A 19467-nucleotide genomic window follows, 5' to 3' on the forward strand; every position below is an offset into this window, starting at 1 on the left:
ATGTTTTGAAAATTGGAAAGGAGCACACTTAAAGAACTGTGAAGCCTGGATAGCAAAATTAACTACATTCAAGATTTATAATTTTACAAAAGCCTTAGTACTCATAAACCAATCACATGCTATTTTAATGTCTGATACATCAACAGAAGATGTAATGTTACTTACACTAGGTGAACACAGAAGGTTACAAAGAGCAAGAAATGAAATCGAATTTCACAATTCCACTGGTACAAGGGTGAGATGAAGATATAACCAGTCAACACAATAATTACAGCAAAAATTATAAGCCTTCCTGTTCTACTCTAGCTATAGATTTTTTCAAATAAGTACAATTTTGAAGTGCATCTGAAAACAAATGAGGTTAGGAGAATAATTTTTATCTTTTTCGGTTTCTATTTCTCAGTATAATGTACTTTGCCTTCAGCAGATAAGTAGAGCAGTATTTATCCTAACTACAACCAGGTTTATCACAAGAACAAATTATTTTGCTTCATATCCTTTCCAGCCACTTTCATGGTAGTGAAGATGAATCAACTCATAATGTTAGTGCCAAAGGATTTTCCTTACATACTTTTTATTGACAAATATATTCTAAAGGACTGAACAACAGATAAAATCAATCCACTCACGACAACCCCTGATGTTATGAGGGTAGGATGGGCACCAAGCATTAATCTCTCCTTGTAACAGCCAAGGACTACACAAAAAGAGTTTAGAAAGGAAAAAGAAATGCCAGTGTGGCGGAAGAAAGGAGGTCAAGTTCATCTCAAATGAAGATGAAAGCAGACAAAACCTGGACGTTATCATACTTCTGTGAAACGGCTTTAAATTACTAGTTAATGAAACAGTTTCAATCCAGAACCTACATTAATGCTTCTACATGACACTGTATCTAAGTTTGTCCTATCTCAGTCCAACACCCTCACTGCAACAAAGTAATACCAATACAGTTAGTTGAGGGATGTTTCACTTTAAAGATGCGAGTTCTTTGACTATTTATCACAAGTTCAGTTTCTGTTCAACCGTCCAAGCGTATGTAGCTGCCTGACCAGCTGATCGCTTCATGCTTTTAAAATTTATCAGGTAGCACTGGATTTTCCACTGCTTACTTCACTTTTGCAGTTAGCACAGCTCTCATCAAATTTAGAGAAATTACTGGCGATTTCTGCTAGTGGAATCAAGAAGGAAATCAAGAGTTGCTGTGGAGTAAGTTCTGTTAATTCCAGCACTTGAGCTGAAATCATTTTTTATCCACTGAAAGAGTGAAACAAGAGTTTGAGAAATATTATGTATGAAGCACAGTGGCATTACTCCATGAGGTCAGGCTTAGTAAATACAAGCTATCTTCAGGAACTGCTAGCAGTGAAACGGACTCAGAGTTGAGGCTGGTCACAAGCAATCTTCAACATGATGTAGGAGACAATATTATTATAAAGAAAACTCAAAAACTGAGGAACTGGGAGGGTTTCTGCCTTTGCCTTTCTCCATTATGTTATCAACCATGGAATATCCATATACAACTATCTCCTTCCAAACACCATCCAATTTGAGAGGTAAATCCTTTGTATCATGTTGAGATCGAGGCTGATACACAGAAGGCCACAGATAGAAGTTTCCATTGTAGGTGCTTAGGGACTCTTCACAGAAATCTCCTGCAAGTGAGGAGCTGAAGTAGGTTCTACAGCTTTCACATCTGCTTCCCTACATGCAGTGTATACACTTGGACATTCTGAATATGAAATATCAAGAAGAAATACAACCTTGATCATTTGTTAGGACGAGTGGCAGACAAATTCTTTTCACTCTGTGTGTTGTGTATCAGTGGTGCTCTGTGTGGTCATCCTTGAAGATTAACCTGTTTGTCACGTAAAACTCAATGTTTCTGAAATGTATGTTGTAACACCTTGACTATGAAGCAATCAACAAGTTGAGAGCTAAATATTGTGCTATAGTGTTTAACTGTATCATATTCATAAGAGAATCTGAAACTTCATTTGCTGTAACTTTCAAAACTTTTGGTTTGAATTTCCCACGTTTACCAGCATATTTTTTTACATTGTTCATTTCATTTTTATAAACAGTGCTGTTATTTTCAGGTGCAAAGCTTTACAGTGTAGCAAGGCCACATCTAGAATACTGCGTCCAGCTCTGGGCTCCTCAGTTCAAAAAAGCCAGGAAGCCTAGAAAGAATCAACAAATGACAAAGATTATTAAGGGCCTGGAGCATCTCCACACGAGGAGAGGTTGAGAGATGCAGGACTCTTCTGTCTGGAGAAGAGAAGGCTGAGAGGTGATCTCATCACTGTTTGTAAACATCTAAAGTGTAGGAGTCGAGTCGACATGGCTGGACTCTACTACTGTTGCTTGTCACTGAACAAGGGGAAGAGGGCAGAAACTGGAAGACAGAAAGTTCTATACTAACTCAAGGAAGAACTCCCTCGTTCTCAGAATGACAGTGCACTGGAACAGGCTGCCCAGAAAGACTGTGGAGTCTCCTTCTCTGGAGATACACACAATCCATCTGGACACCTACCTGTGTGACCTGCTGTAGGGAACCTGCTCTAGCAGGAGTGTTGGACTCGGTCTCTAGCGGTCCCCTCCCACCCCTACAATTCTGTGATTCTGTGCTACGTTTTTATCTTGTAAATACCCAAACTAGTTACAGCTTAAATTAAACAATCCAACTATTGATTAAAACATTAACTGCCAAAATAAACATGGCAGGACTACACAGATGTCAAGTGCCTTTAGACTGCAGCTAATAATAACAAAAACACTTCCAAGTATATATATATATATTTTTTAACTGTAACAGATCTTTATGGACTTGGAATGATTTTCCTGCAGTAGACTTAAGTGCTTTAGATGGTTTCTAAAGTTTTATTTCATGAATTTTTAAAATAGTATATAGAATGTCCATTGTGTTTTCTATTGCCTTAAGAAATTGAGCAAATTAAATTCTAATGAAAAAGCAAATAATGTAACCTTGTTCCTCTATCCAGAGCTTCTGAAGAAGCTGACTTTTCTTTTTTATTTCTCACCATTCATATCTGACACTCACTCTTTAAAGATCCAGTCCTTCAGAGGTGCAAAATTGCAAAGCTCTACTGGCCTCAGCGCAGTTATGCAAATTTACAGCATGATACGTTCCCTTGTTTTTATTTCTCTAAGTGCATGAAGCACCTAGGAATACTGGCAGTAGGAATGCTTTGCACTGAACTCATTATTCATCATTTATCTACACTGAACTGTCTTTTTCATCTATTAGCCTTAAAATATTCAAAGCCTTCCCTTATCTATCCACACTTTTCTTGTTATTTACCTTTCTTTTCACGTCAACTCTGCCTTCTTGTTATCCATACTTTAATTTTCCAGACCAAACATCTACACTAGTATTACAAGCGTTCTAAATGCTTAACACAAAGAAATCAAATTAATTTTCTTATTAGCAAAAAAATGGATTTTTATAGGCTTAATTAGTCTGCTCTATTAATATTCTTCAGCTCCAACAAAGTTCCTTCTGCTAAACAAAGGCTATTATCACCATTAGGAAATGTCACTGTGGTAAGAACAGTGATATTGCTAGTCCAGTTCTCTATGTCACTTACCTCATACCAAAAGTGAATAAATAATGAATAAGATACCTGCAAGGTATACAGGTCTGTGTCCTTAAGTAGAACCTTCAGATCTCTTCTGACAGGATAGTGCTTTTATCTTTCTGCACTCTATTAGCTGGAGATAAGCAGTAGTATTTGATACCACAGAATTAGCAGTGCATTTCCACATGCTCTGTTCAGCCTTAAAATATTAACCACAGAATCCATAAAGTTCTGCCTGAAACACACCTGGCAGGCAGAGCAGTGACAAGGCCTCCCAGAAGAGGTGATGCAGAGACCTGCACCCAGAGATACAGATGGAGACACACATTTATGCAAACTAGAACATCAAAAGCCAGGAAATAAGCTGTTTTGAATAAATAACCCGGCACTGTTTGTCACACATAGTTAATGCAGGGTAGCCTGAAATAGCTAGTTCAGCACGAGAGGGACAGAGCTCATGGCAGAGGTCTTTTTCCAGTCTGAATGTACCTGGTCTCCTGTATCTGGAACAGACCAGCTACATTAGCAACAGCTGATCCATCTTCCAGTCTGTCACATAAAGCAATTGCAACACTTGCTAGCAGATGCTGCCAACAATAAGATCTTCTCTCCTTATGGTGTGGATGCATTTAGAGGAATTCAGTGGTGCCTGAACAACAGTAATCTCAGTCATGTTCTGCACAGCCCAGCAACCCTCCTGCAGTATACTCCAGTTCAACCATCATGTTTTCAGTTGCAACATATTCCTCTTCATATCCACTTAAGACTTGAGACAGACTGTATTTTACCTCCTGGGACATCAGGCTAAGATTCTTTTTGAAATATGTTTCCAGTGGTCTAATCAGTTGAACATATATATATTTCATCTCTTAGCTAATAGGACTTCCATATCTTCCAGATGTAACAACAATCTGTCATAAGTCACATTTCCTGGACTAGAAAGGAATGCCCATCTGAAAAGGCAAAAAGCCAAATTTCACCACTCTGGCTCCGGTTTCCATACAAGAAACAACTGCAATAAGATGAAGATACTTTTTTTTCCTAGAAATGAGAGGGAACTCCACAGTTATCATTGCTGTGGATAATCCTGTTAAGTTTTGTGGTGGTTGGATACACATGCAAATATTTTCTTACCCTCTCCTTTCACTTTCCACTGTCAGTATAATACTATTTCCTTTATCTTCCTCACTCCCCCTTGTGGGATTTGACTATCAAACAGCATAAAGCTTAACAGAGCAATTATCCACATTTCTTTCTGAAGAATGCAAAATAAGGCAAAAGAAACCCAAACACTTCAGAATACACATTTTCTGGTGCAATGCTTTCATTTAACTACAGAGAAAACAATTCAGAGGAAAGAGTAGACAATTCCTGCACCTTAAACAGCTAAAGGTGAAGGAAACCTCCTGTCATCCTTGTGTTTTTTTTTTGTGATTGAATCCAGCCCATGAATTGAGTAAGCATGGTCTGGGAATATCTACTACCTAAAAGGGACGTGATAATGGCTAGCACCAGAGACATGTTTGATTATCTAGGTTATCAGACTAAAGCAGCAGTAAGAGAGGTGCACAGCCAAAGACCACTGAATGACATCTTCTGAAGTTTTGCATGGAGGAAAAGCTTTTATTTTCCAAGCAAGGTTTTTCACAATAGCAATTTTAAGGGCTAGTAGAACAAACTGAAATATTAAATTTCAGCTTGAAACTAGAATGAACCTGGCAAATTGATTTACCTTTTATCAGGGTAATAAGATTGCAGTTTTAGCAAACACAGAAAGGTTATAACGTAACATCATTTTAAGAGCTTCTATTTCTGTAATCAGTCAGAGTTCAATTCATTAGCACCTATTCATTAGCAAAGAAAAATAAACAAAGACAATATACTTTTTTCCCCACTTAGACACAGGAGAAATTGAGACTATCACTTACATAGTAGTAAAAGGCTGGTCCAACACCTATTAAATTCAATGACAAAGCTCCAATTGATTTTGAATAGAACAAAACTGGGCCCAGAAGTTCCTAGAGATTTCTTCCGCCTAGGTGAACAACTGAAGTGCACTTCAATTGAAGTACTGTCAGCACATGAGGCAGTGTTCAAACACAGTTAATCTTGTTAACACGTGTTACTCTGTTGACTGACAGCTACCAGCCATCTACTCCGCAAGTTAGCAAATTCAAAATGACAGCATGAACACTAAGCACTTCTGAGACCTGGGAAGCCATTTTGTCCTCTTCACTATAGCATCTCTTCTTAATTATTTGCCTAAATAAGAATCTCTCTCCTGTTATCTACAGAAAGAAGATTATATATTCCTCTACTTCAGTCAAAGCACTTGTGCATGCTCTCAACTATAAGAATTTCCAGAAGTACTTTTCACATCATGCTAAAAAAAAAAAAAAAAACAGCATATCATGGAATCATCAAATGGTTTGGGTTCGAAGGGGCTTTTAAGATAATCTAGTTCCAACCCCCAACCATAGGCAGGGACACTTCCCAATAGACCCGGCTGCTGAAAGCCCCATCCAGCCTGGCCTTGAATGCCTCCAGGGAGGGGGCATCCACAATCTCTCTGGGTAATCTGTTCCAGTGTCTCACCACTCTCACAGTAAAGAATTTCTTCCTAATATCTAGTCTAAATCTACCCTTTTCCAGTTAAAGCCACTTCCCCTCATTCTGTCACTACTTGCCCTTGTTCCTCCACATCTTTCCCATAAGACCCCTTCAGGTACTGGAAGGCCACTATATAGATAAGATCTGGATAAATCTTCATTCATTCATTAATTAAATTCATATACACTGGAAACACTTTCTAAAATGCAATTTAATGACAGGAATGTTTCATCTTAGAGCACACAAGCATACCGAAAGGAAAGCACTGGAATCCAAAGACTGCCTTCCCTCTTTTTGTGCAGACATTTCTTTACAGTGAAATTAGTTATGGAACTATGCTTCCTTTTTCTTTAAAAATCAAATGTGGTCTCCTTTTCCTGTAAGTATATGACATTTCTTTCATTATGCCAAGTAATCCAAAGTCATATTTGGAGCGTATGCAGAATATGATAACCAAGAAAATACACACATTTAAATATAATACTACTTGAAATATTAGTATGCTGCAGTACTTCAAGGAAGAGCTATCAACATGAAGGATACAAACTGGAAGGGTAGAGCATCAGAGACTTCAATAGAAATTGTAGGAAACCATAGAGCTCAGTTTTGGGAATACAAGTATGGAACAAAAATATGGAATAATCTGAAGAAATCCTCTATAATATTTCTGAAAAACTAATGTCTCTGCTGCCAGTTAGCGTCACAGTAACCCTACAGGTTCTAGAAGTACACCTACAGGCATGCTCTTCTATCTGAACTGTATGAGAAGCCAACCCAAAAGCCAGCAACAGGAATGACTTGATGGAATCATGCTTGTAGAACAGTAACTTTCTCCATGTCGGTGAAACAGCTTGTGCAAAACAGGATCTTTCTCCATATAAGAGGAACCTGAGATGTTTTATATGATCAACTTTTATGTATTTCAGGCTGTTTCCAGTCCAACTTTTTATGTGACAAATATGATGAATCCTAAAAGGAAAGCTGCTGAAGTAGTCATTGTGTAGCAGCTCAAAGGCAGTGTAAAGATTAGAATGCAGGCCTGCTGTCTCCCCACTCAGCAGGGAAAGTGAAGTCCTTTTCTTGCCTTATTAGTCAGTCTATGAATACTCACTGCAGCTGGCAAAGCAAAAGCAGGTGGAAAGAGTGCCTGTGCAATAATGATCAAGAGGACAAAGAGTGCACTACAGTAAATTCTGCCTTGAAACATTGCTGGCACTATTCATCTAGGCCAGAAATGGAAGAGGATCTGTGAACTACCCTCTGCATACCATCCAGAGAAACCAGTATTCAAAAATCAAGGGTGAATCAATAACTGCACATTTTTATGAGAGCGCACAGGATCATATTTCTGTTGTCAGGGAAATTCCTTGGATGGGTAAACCTGTGGAATTGGAAGCATTACTGAGAAAAAATGTGAGCTGAGAAAGACAAGATAGAATCATAAATTAAACTGGAGATTCTAGAAATAAATATGCCCTCAGATCTGCCACTGTGATTAATTCAGCATCATAAGTATATAACGCCAGGCCTGCCTACTAGATTACAAAGTCTAGCATGGTAAACCAGCTGAAATTTTAGCTGTAGCATTAAAAAAAAAAGGGCATCTCAATGAACTTTGAAATCCAGCATACATTATGGGACTGATCTGTAACAGAGGTATTGGCAACATTCCCTTATCAAAACCTAAAGTCAACAGAATAAGAATTTGATGCCTCTCAGGACCCGTACACAGCAATGGGTGAATCAGGAAGGAGGAAAGGGCTTTTAAATAGTTCTCAGCCAATCTGAGATTTATGTCTGCTTCTGGCTATGGCCAAGTGGACACCTCTCTGCCCAGTGCTGCTCCCACGGAACTGATTCCACAACAAAGGTTCTTCATGGTATGGTTTTGCTGACAATGCTTTTGCAGGAGACTTACCACCACAGATTGGTGAACTTCCCTAGGCCTTCTAGAAAACTTGTAAGACAATGAAGCTAAGGGTATTAGCCCAACTGTTTTGCTGTTGGACAGATTAATTGTAAAGCAACAGACTTACTCCATTCTTTTTGAGAGTCTCTCAATGTGATGAAAAAAATAAAGACGACTTAGAGGGTTTTTTTTGTCTACTCATTTTCTATGGATTCTTTCTAGCTTTAAACTTATATAATAACTGTCATCAAATACTATAGATATTGAGCATATATAGCAATTAAAACACAGAAATATAGAACACATTTCACAGTAAATCCTCCACAGTTGTGGAGTTGTTTTTACTTTTTGTTGTGGTTTGTTTTGGATTTTGTTATTTCTTTTAATTTCTTACCATCTTGTAGTACTGAGCAAAACTCAAGAAATGCAAACTCAGATCCTTATCAAAACTGCTCAAGTAAGCAACATCTGCAAGAAATTAATGCAAGTTTTCTTGTCAGTTCTGCAAAGCAGCAAGGGAAAAAAGGAAGGAGAAAAGAGGGAGGGGAAGTCATAACTGTACTTTTCCAAAGACTCTTGCATTTTCATGGTAGGCAGAGTCTGTATGTCAATTTCCGTTATACTAATATTATACTGACACATCTCTCAAAAAAATTGTGGTGACAAATAATAGCAGATGATACAAAGACTATGGAATAAGCATATATCTGTGTCTATGGGTTTGCTTTGTCCACTAGCAAGTATTCCCTCCCCACCCCTCCCCCACAGGCACAGACACCAAGGCTTCTACCAGATTGTTTGGTTTACCTCTGAAGCCATTTTTAGTGATTTTTGCCTACAATTCCATGTGAAATGTCAACAAAATAACTTAAGGATGAACCTACCCATGGATCATAAGCAAGTTACTTGAAATTGCAAGAACTTATTTCAGTGTAGAGCTTGGACAAGAGTTGTATTTAAAATGGATATCCCAGTGTTGGATCTTAAAATTTTCACAAATCCACTACTCAATATTTTAGCCTGCTAAAGAATAACTTCTTCCAATCCCTTGAAAAGTTTGTAGAATTAACGTATATGTAAACCACAATTTAAGAACTTTCAACTTGTATAGCTAGTGAATACAGGGCTATTGAAAAGTGTCAAAATTGAAAGCCCTTGTGATTAAATAATATACTGCTTATAATACAGCAATATCTGAAAGTGAGGTGCAGAACAAACCAGAGTGCAATAGAGCATCTCTGCCCCAGAGAGCTTACAGTTTAAGTAGGACTGACAGGTAAGTCTCCCCTCTGTCCCCTGCCATACACTTACTTAACTGAGACTCTTCAGAGAGCAGATAACTCTTCAAATACACAATATCCAACTCCTCCCTGGTGTGAATGACCTCTTCCAGCTCCCTGTCCCCAGCTTCTCTGTTGAGAACCTCAACAGAGAGTGTCTACTGATGCTAATTATCCCAGTGCAGCTAGCGGCATGGAAAGTCTCAACTCTTATCTGTCCTTATGTCATTGTTAATGTATTGCTGGCTAACATATTGTGGTTCTAAAGCAGCTGACAAAACAGCTGCTTTAACAGCAATCAGTATTCATTTTTTAAAGTGTCTGTTAACTCAAGAGTTTATGTACTGCATTGTCATATTAAAGCAGAATACATTTTTGCTGGCTTTGATTAATAATTAACTTCTAGGTTTTGTTTTATGAGCTCCATGTGGCTTACCACTGGTGGTAACATACCTGCACATTTCAGAGGCAAACAAACAGCTGATCACAGAATGCTGGCTGCAATACCTATCTGTTCAGAGGAACTGCACTTAGGGTCTCCAAAAAAAAAAAAACCCTCACTCATTTCATTCTCTTCAGCTTGGAGTCTGATTTCCTACCAAATAACTAATGGGAAAGGCCATACACCTCTCATGAAAATGGCACATGCCATCTAAACTGAGCTGGGAGTGAAAGGACTCCAGAAAGCTGCCTCCTTTCTGCTGGTATTTCTGCTGAATACCAATACCATCTCTCTCATCCTGAGATAATCATGATGCCATGATTCCTCTATGAAGTCTTATGGCTACCCTGGCATCAAGCCTCAGTGACCACTGTGGCAGTCAGATAATGTATACAACAGCAGCGGTGGCATGAAAACAAAGGTTTCCCAAGCTCTCTTCTTTTTTTTCCCTAGGGAGATGAAATCCCTGACCTCAGGCCACTGATCAGGGCAGGAACTTGGCAAGGACACTGGTTGCAACTGAGACAAAAAAATTTAATGTTTACCACAGGAACTCTGCTGGAAAAAAAAAAAAACAATTCTGTAGAATACTAGCATCACAAAATACTCTCCAATAGTAAGCAACAGTATCTTTTTCACCCTCCGACACCGCCTCAGCACTCACAATTTATGTTCACATTTAGCAGCAGTTGGGTGTGATGGCTTCTGAAAACTCAGTTACAGGCCCCTCTAAAAAGGCAAAATTGCATGTCTTTTCATTTGAGAATCTCAGTCAGCTATTCAGCATGAATTCTAGCTAGTTACAACTCTCAGTGTCACTACACAGAAACAGAAGACAGGGATTGCTTTCCCCTCCTTGGGAACATCCCCATCTCTTGGAATTAAACAGCCATTGATTAACTGCTCAACCCAGCACCCAGCCCTTCCAGCAAGGCTGGAATTTGGGGCTGAGAGGACAGTAAGAACTCTAAAAAAGCTGATCATCCATGCTTCTTCTGCTCATGGGGAAAAAAATCAAATGCCATGGGCATTTACCACACAATCTGCATTTACATTTCTGCAAAGCTTGTTACTTATAGGCACTCTGAGGCTCTAATATATGTCACTGTAAGCACAAGTTCCTGAGGCCTGTGAAGGTGTTTCTGACAGCCTGCTGCATGTGAATAGCACCACAGGCCTCAAAGCATGCATCCCCGTGTGCTCAGCACCACAGGCCTGTGAGGGCCCCATGTTCACTCACCCTTTCTGCAGGGAGTCAGGAGGAGAATCTTGAGCCACCTCACTCTAAGGTAGTTCCTCCACTGGCAGAAGCTTCTGCAAAGATAACAAGGAGCAAGGACCTGCGTTCATTTCTCTTGGGAACACCTTGTGAGCCAATGCTGCCCCACCTGTGCCATACCACAGCTGTGTTAGAGCTACATCCGCACCCAGGCCTGCTGGCTGGACTCCTGAGGCTGTAGGCCTGCCTCCTCACACCAGGCCTGCTGGGCAGTCACTGGACCGCATGACACCAGCCACTGTTTCCAGACCCAATTTACCCTTTATGTTGAGGCCACCACTCCTGCTGGCCTTGTTATCTTAGAGTAGTTGTGGATCTAGTTCAGGCAGCTGGGAATTGGGGTTGGTGAGCCATCAAGACACACATTTATCTCAAGGTACAGGTTCAACTCTGTCTCCAAAGGTGCAGGCCATGAAGCAAGAATTAGGGGCATATTCTTCTGCAAGCTTAACCATATTTTCCAGTAGATGCTTTAGTAGCAACATGACATCCATAAACTACTCAGTGGTAGGACAGTCCAAACAGATTCAGCAAGCCCTGACAGTATATGTTTCTGGTCACCTAAGTATTGAAGAAGATATGGTTTATTTTGGTGATCCCTTACCTTTCCTCCACTTGGGTAAGACATTTCATCTAGAAGCACAGGCATGAATCTAACAGATGAAAATAATTCCTATAATTTGCTGATTTTCTAAGGGCAATGAATACATCAAAAGTGGAACACTTTATGCAAAAGCAGCCAGCGATCATTTTCAGACTTAAGTTGTGTATTCATAGCATTAGGTTGGCTCCCTTCTGGGAAGAATTTCAGCTTAAGATTTTAATAATTTAAAAGGAATAAGTTAGCAGAGGGTGCAGTGACATTGATGCTTCAATTTGCTCATAGATATACCGGAGTCAGACACTAGAAATGTGTCACTCCTTTGGAATTCCAGCCAAAACCTCTCAGAATCCTCTGTAACAGCAAGCGTTTTAAGGTATCCATGAATTAAACATTCAGTAGTCATTAATTGATCAGTGTCATCTTAATTTGTCAGTAATTAGAAATTAAAATATGCAAAACAAATGGCATATGATAGAAGTGTAATTGGTCATTCAATGTAAAAGGAAGTTAGAAATGTAGATAAAACTCTACTTTTTAGAAAGCAGTTTTCCCATGACTAATCAGATATTCCAAATTTCATTACAATTTTGCATTATGTATTCACATTATCCATGACATGTACATCTTTAATATCGATAATGTATAATTGTATTTGCCATAGAGTGATAGAACAAAATCAGTTAGCATACAGTGCTTGAGCATGATTCTAGTCCTGATATCTTCTCTTTGCAGAAGACTTGTTATTAATAATATATGGCATTAGATTCTCAAGTTTGCCTAGCAAACGTCATAGCCAATGCTCTACTCAGTAAAAACTTCTCTTTGAGCCAAGCACCAGCCATATGTAGAGACAGCAATCTGACGTCAGGGGACTTGCATGGTTAAAATAAACCCTCTCCACCATTTCACACTGTGAATCATGTCAGAAGATGACCACGCCCATGTTAGTGAAAAAAACTAGAAAATTAACTTTATGAAAACCTCTTTCTACTTATAAAGTAAAGAAAAAGCTATTTCTAGGCCTTCTTACCCCTACATATAAGCATATCTACCTATTTTCTATAGGCAATCTCATTTATAACAGAGGCATTACCCACACCCTTTGTAGTTGCCAAAGTCTGTTAGAGGCTAAAAATCTTTCTGCTTTGAAACTTTTTGAATACTTTCTGCTTTATTTTGTTATCTGAGAACTTCTTTCCAAGTCTCGTGCACTGTGGAAGATAAAATTCTGTAACATTCCTCTGAAATCTCTTAAAATTCCATTACTTCTTTCCAAATTTCTCTGGAATTATTCCACTCAAGCAGCAAAAGAAAAAGCATCTGCTCTGCTTTGTCACTTCTTCCAAGCCAAATAAGCTGCAAGCAGTCTTCCTATCCATAAACACCATATTTTGAAGGTAGCATAAGGAGCGTTTTTAAGAACTTCATCTCATTCTGCAGCAAAACCCCATATGCAATATGTTGCTTAGGACACTTGTAGATTTTAATAACTTTAACTCAGTTCTCAGACTGGAATCTAACTGAAAACCTCCCTAATTTTCCTAAAGACTCTTAAGACCTTCCAATTATTATTTCAAATTAAAGCTTCAAGTGGCACGTTTGACTTTCCTCAAGGAAAGAACAGAGGCACCTCTACAAGTGCACAAGGCAGTAAAGTGTAACAACTTTGTATCACTACACTTGCTTTGTTTCTCTAGCTAGTTGTCATTCATCTTAGGAATATGTTGGACACAAGGACATAATTACACATCCATAGCCTGCAAACCACTAATTTAAGCAATAAAAAAACCAATTTGTTTGTTTTCCACCTACACCTCTTTCTGATTATATAGAGGAGCCCTAGCCCCACAACTACATCCATTCAAACTTAATTACTCTCAAGAACATAAACAATATTATTGTAGTTAAAAACACAGATAATCAGATTGATTACATCAGTGATTGTACGAAACTGGCCTTTGCACATAAATTCTTCCTTCCACCTCTGAAAGATGTGGAAATAATATGTTCCTTGAGCATTACAACTACTTACTTTGTCTCAAATGTTTTAACAGTGACCCATCAAATCACGAAATAAGGACACATAAGCAAACTTATGTTAGGAAGCCAATGGAGCCTCAAACTACACTGAACATCACTGTAAGAATAGAGCAGCAACAAGGTATACGACTCTCTAATATCTTAATGATGTATTTTACAATACATTCAGTTTAGCAAACAAGTTTCAGCTCCCTATCTGCCTTCCTCACTCAGTTTTCACTGATTGTCATTAAGAGGAACAATTAATCTACGGTGTTTCAGGTGGTTTGTCAGCAGCATCCTAATGAAAATCTGCCTTCTCTGTGCCTCAGTGAAATCAACTCAAGAAGTAGTCAATGGATTATAAGCTGGAATTCTCCATAAATTGGAAGTAATTTTTCAGAAATCCACCGAATCTTTTTGCTTTCAGAGAAATTAAAACAATTACTTGAAAATCTAAGCTTTGTTTTCTAGGTTATTATTTGTTCTTTCACTATTCTTCTCAAGAGATTCGTCAGCAACTGCACTGGAAGCTTTGGTCTTGAACAAAATTATTAATTGTAGGAATCAGTAAGTAACATAAAATGAGTAGGTGGCCTAAATCATTAGGCTAGGTAAGGCAGGCCTTTAAGCAATTTAACAAGAACAAATCAATGGACAACACTATGACAAATAACATCTATATACTAAATTTAAAAAAAAAGCAATGTGCATTGAAATAGAATTTATTTTGTGCGTGCACATACTTCTATGATAATTTTGGCAGGCAACATGAGATCTGTCAATTTCTTTGAAGATCTTACTCCTCCAAGGTTTTGTCTGATTGGATGAAGTATAATATAAAAAATATAATGCAATTATATGCAATTACATAAATCAGAGGTAATATCTTGAGAAGCAACCCAGATTAAAAAAAAACACACCAAAAAAAAAAAAGAGTAATTAAAGGAGATCCAAAGAAAGGTGGTTAGATCATCACATCAACTCATCTACAAGAATTATAAGCACCAAGATTGTTTACTTTAAGATACATAGATGAATAAGACAAGCTACAAAAAAAGCACATGAAGTGAAAAATGAAGCATTGCGAGTTTGTGTCTTTCAGTATGAGGAGGAAGAGTGATATCTGAATTCAAAGGAAGCAACTACAAGAAAAGGGAAAATATTCTAATAAAATAAGATAGTTTCTTATCTAAAAAGTTACACATACTTACTGAATAGTTAAACGATGGAACTCATTACTACAGATTTTCACCAATGCAAAGTATAGCTCTCTCTAGCTCAGCTTGAGGGGAAAAAATAGCATTTACTCTGATAAAAATATCCAGAGCAAAAGAGAGAAGAAAAAAAATAAAGCCTCACCTCATGTTTCAGGGTCAAATCAATTCCAAGGCAGTAGCGATTAGCATGGCAGCAAACTATTTCACATCTGCCAGGCATAGGATTTCTCAAACCCTCCTTTGTAACACACTGGGCTGCCCACTGTCAGCCAAGGGACTGATTCAAAGTTCCCAGCTATCTTTACATTGCAGATATTCTTATCACACATTCACACCAAACTGCTGCCATCACAGAAAGCATTTGATGGAAGAAAATCTTTTTTTTTCCCCCTATTGCTCAGTGAAAATAGAATTTAAAGAAAAACCTCAGGTGAAGAGCATCTTCATTTGTTCTTTGTTACTGGCTCTTATACATCAGACTTCAGAGGGGCTTTCAGGAAGAGTCAGAAGGAAAAAGAGCAATTTATCAAAAAATATTTTGCAGAAGCCACTTAGTAACTTTTGAGTATTCCTTTATCACCCTATTTCTTGCAGTAAAACTATTACGCACTCAACTGCCACAAATAAAATTTCTCTTAAAATTTCATTTATTGCTTTCATCTGAGGTTAATCTCCCAACACTCTCACAAATTGCAGTCACCTTCCAAACAACATTCGACACGCAAGCACGACTGAAGTTTTTCCAACAGTTTTGAATTATTTTGCTTATGCTCATTTCTGTTTATCTTAAGATATTTGAGTAAGCATCCTGTAACTCTTTTCTAAAGATAGTTAAAATGTGATGTGAATAGGATACTGGCTTATACATTTCAAGTATCAACTATAACATGAAAGTATTTCATCAGTGTATTAAGTCTTCTGCTGATAAACAAGCTGGAGGAAGAGCAAAACTGTTGCAAGAAATCTAGAGGGGAAGGCCTCAAGGTTTACTTTCTGTATACTAGCCTGGACTAACACCTAATCTGCGATCGGTCTACCTGAGTGCCATATTCAAAGAAGTATAGAATGCATGTTTGAAGGACCTCTGGTAAACAAGTCTATGAGGCTGAAAGAACCAATTATGAAAACGAAGTAGTTCGTACTATTTAGTAGCAGGTAACCCTCTCTGTACTGAAGATCTCATCTAGCCTGATCCTGGGGTCAGTTAAACAAAGAGAAGAGGTTCATAGACTCACCCTTTCAGTTTTAATTCATGTGAAAAATATGGGCAAAGAAAAGCTGAACTTAAAATAAAAGCCCACAAAGCTTAGCCTGCCATCTCTGATAGATTAAAATAGATCTTAACAAGAGCAGTGGGAGACAAAATACATTCAAACCTTCCAGAGCCTGAAATAGTTGGTGTTAAATAGAGTTGAATATATAAGCAAATAATGGGATGGCTAGTGTTTGCTGCTAATTGCTTAACATACCCTTGTATCTTTATTATTCATATATATATATTCTTTATATATTCATATATATGTACCATTACTTGATACATGACCCCACAGATTTTAGCAATATGGCAATCTCAGTTTAAGCAGAATTTGCATTTTCCAAAGACTCCTTTGTTTAGGCAAAACAAAATGAATTAAAGAGATAAACTTAATTTTTTTTGTGAAAGCATTAACATTTGCTGGCCTTTCCCATACTGCTATTTATAGACAACAAATTATGAAAACGTTAGTGAAAATAACATCAATTAAGGAAGATATAAACAGAGGCTTTGTGGAGTACTTTTGATCCTACATAAAAACAATCAGTGTAGGACTGAAATTTGCTGTGAGATCTCCAGTTAATCAGTGTTTGATGCAACTATATCAGTTATTTGAGTGTCTTCTTTAATCAGACTAAAGCGTGCTGAAGACAGACAAATTTAATGGAAAACTTTTGCTATTTCTTTGCAGTATCCAAAAGAGTGAGAACAGTAATAATTAATATTTCTATGCTTCACAAAGAGTGAAATCAAATGCATTTTTATCAAGAGTCTCTTATGTACTTTTTTCCAGTTGCAATCCTGCAGAAAGAATGTTGATAATAGTGCCTGTGGTGAATCCCGATGAAATATTTTTGCATGACATTCCTGAAGAAGAGGGAAAATGAATATCTGCATTTTAAATTTTATGATTGCTTTTTTTTCTGTAGTGTTTGGTCCTGAAGTTTCATGACTGTTTTAATGCAATTGGTTCCACTTAGAAGAGATTATATCTTGAAATGCGATGTCCTGAATGGTTCTCAAGTAATTGGAATTCAGTAAACAACAATGCTTGGCATTGTCACAGGTTTTAAATATAAGGCTTATATTGTGGAACATGATGCATCATATTGCACAACATCATGATCCTAGATGACAACCTCTCAAAGAAAAATTTAGAAAATCTACTTCACTTCAGCTCCACCTGAATTTGGATCAAGGCAGCACATTAAAGTGCATGCAATTTCACAAGCAGTCAGCACTACCCTGTTCTCTTGTCCAAATAAAAGGTTGCATACATTCCTGACACAACTCTAATGGTTTAAACCCTACAGCATTTCAGTCCCCTCAGAAGAGAATTTGAGCCACCATTAGTGCTGTTATCTTCACTGTCTGAGAATCCTCTCCCAGAGCTCTTGGAGGAGGAAACAGCAAGGAAAGAATGGGCAATGTGGAAAAACTTAAAATCTGACTTGAAAGTCTGCAAAAGCAGCTCAAAGGGTTGTCATGGAATATAGAGCCTGACACACACTGATTTTCTTCTGTATTACCTTATTACATATTAAAACAAGGAAATAACAAGGGATGAGTTAGCTGCTCAGAAGACAGAGGAAAGACTGTTATTGAAACCTTAATTCATGTCTCAAACAAAATCCAAATCAAACTAAAATGGACATTGATACTTGAAGCTAAGTTCTAACACTTTCTATTGTTTCGTTCCCACACAATTCAGAAGATGTACTGAATTTTCTTCCAGAAACTACAGACCTATGTTTTCCCACCTGCTCTTTTTACAAAAGTAACAGCAGTCTTTCTGATTATTTGCTTACATTCCAGAAGTGAGGAGCTCATGTGGGATCCCACAGTTCTGAGAATCAGGTCAATTACATACTTTTGGTATGTAATTGGTGGTGGGTGGTGGGTATCTGTTTGGTTCTTGTTATTAGAGATAGGAGCTTCTGAAGCAACTTCTAGAGTGAAAGGACAATGATAATCAAATAGTCCTTAAGGACTAATGTTCATTTATTTCTTAAGTACTGGTTATCCCTACAGCTATATAAGACTACATCTTTTCTGTAACTGAATATAACCAGTACATGTACTCCTGTTGAGCATCTGGGTCCTGGGCAACTGGTGCTGCAGGAAATCATTTCCTTTGTAAAACATGTTTAAAAAATCAAATTTTGTTTCTGGGCTGATTATTTCTATGTATTTGAAAGTGAAAAAAAGAGAGAGATTTCTAGTTGAAGCCAGCTTCTTATACTCAAAATTTATAATCTGATGAGGTACTCAGGAAAATGACAAGGGGCATGAAAAGCTGCTGCCTATGTTGTTTTGTTGGGTTTTTTTTTGTGATACTTTTAACAGGCAGATGCAAAACAGCACTAATTTTCACCCATCTATGTCTCATCTCTCTCTTCCTCCCCAAAGCTTCTTTTTAATGCTTCAGAAGTTTTTAGTGGGTTATCTCAGTTTTTACTTTCCTAGTACACTCCTCTATACCATGATAAAAAGATCTGGAGAGTGAGACATGGCAAGGACTAGGGCAGGATGCTGAGGTAAATAAATAAATTCTGGATTCTCATTGAGCATATGACATTAATCTTTGATGTTATGAGATTAATCTGTGTATGAAACAGAGAAGCCACTGATTGATATTTCCCTGGAACAGATGCTATACATGCAAAGTACCAAAGAAAAGCACTGTGCACAACAAAGGCAATCTGGTACCTTTCCTGACGGATTAAGACATAGTTTATTGTGTTCCTGAATGATCGGTCCAACTGATCCACATGCAATAAATCATCTGCATGCCAGGACTACATTCTCAACATAGTAACAATATTGCACAGCAGAGTTCCAGGTGTTTTGTTTGTCTGTTTTTATTTACAGAGTTTAAAATTCAGTCTCTTACATATGGCTATCTCCATACAATTTAGTGACAAAATGTCCCGAGCCTATAGAATCATGGTATTTAGTGTGATAATTCTGGTGGCTGGTATGTGTGGTTTGACCACTGGAATGATCTTAGATGATCTGTTTTTAGTTTTGTCAGTATAAGATTCTGTCAAGCTGAGCAAGGTCTGTGTGCCTTAGCTTCCCTGCATAACAGTAGGATATAATAATTCTTGTCAACGGTTTACGGGTGTTAGGCCCAATTTCCGTGACAAAGGGGACGGGGGACCCAAGGGCCCACGTCCCGGGAAAAAGGGAAAGGGGAAAAGGGTAGGGAGATGGCCCTGAGAGCAAAGAACAGCGGCAACAATCTGAG

The 19467-nt window shown here is 37.9% G+C and overlaps 1 long non-coding RNA gene across 1 annotated transcript; it reads right to left on the bottom strand.

Annotated features, from left to right (window-relative positions):
- LOC110400335 lies at positions 1695 to 15528 on the bottom strand. The gene is made up of 4 exons (XR_002439758.1): positions 15105 to 15528; positions 11081 to 11154; positions 3645 to 3732; positions 1695 to 2180 (listed from the first exon to the last, which is right to left on the bottom strand). It is a non-coding gene; the product is annotated as an uncharacterized LOC110400335 (long non-coding RNA).

This window comes from Numida meleagris, chromosome 5 (genome assembly GCF_002078875.1).
Source record: "Numida meleagris isolate 19003 breed g44 Domestic line chromosome 5, NumMel1.0, whole genome shotgun sequence".
Classification (NCBI taxonomy): domain Eukaryota; kingdom Metazoa; phylum Chordata; class Aves; order Galliformes; family Numididae; genus Numida; species Numida meleagris.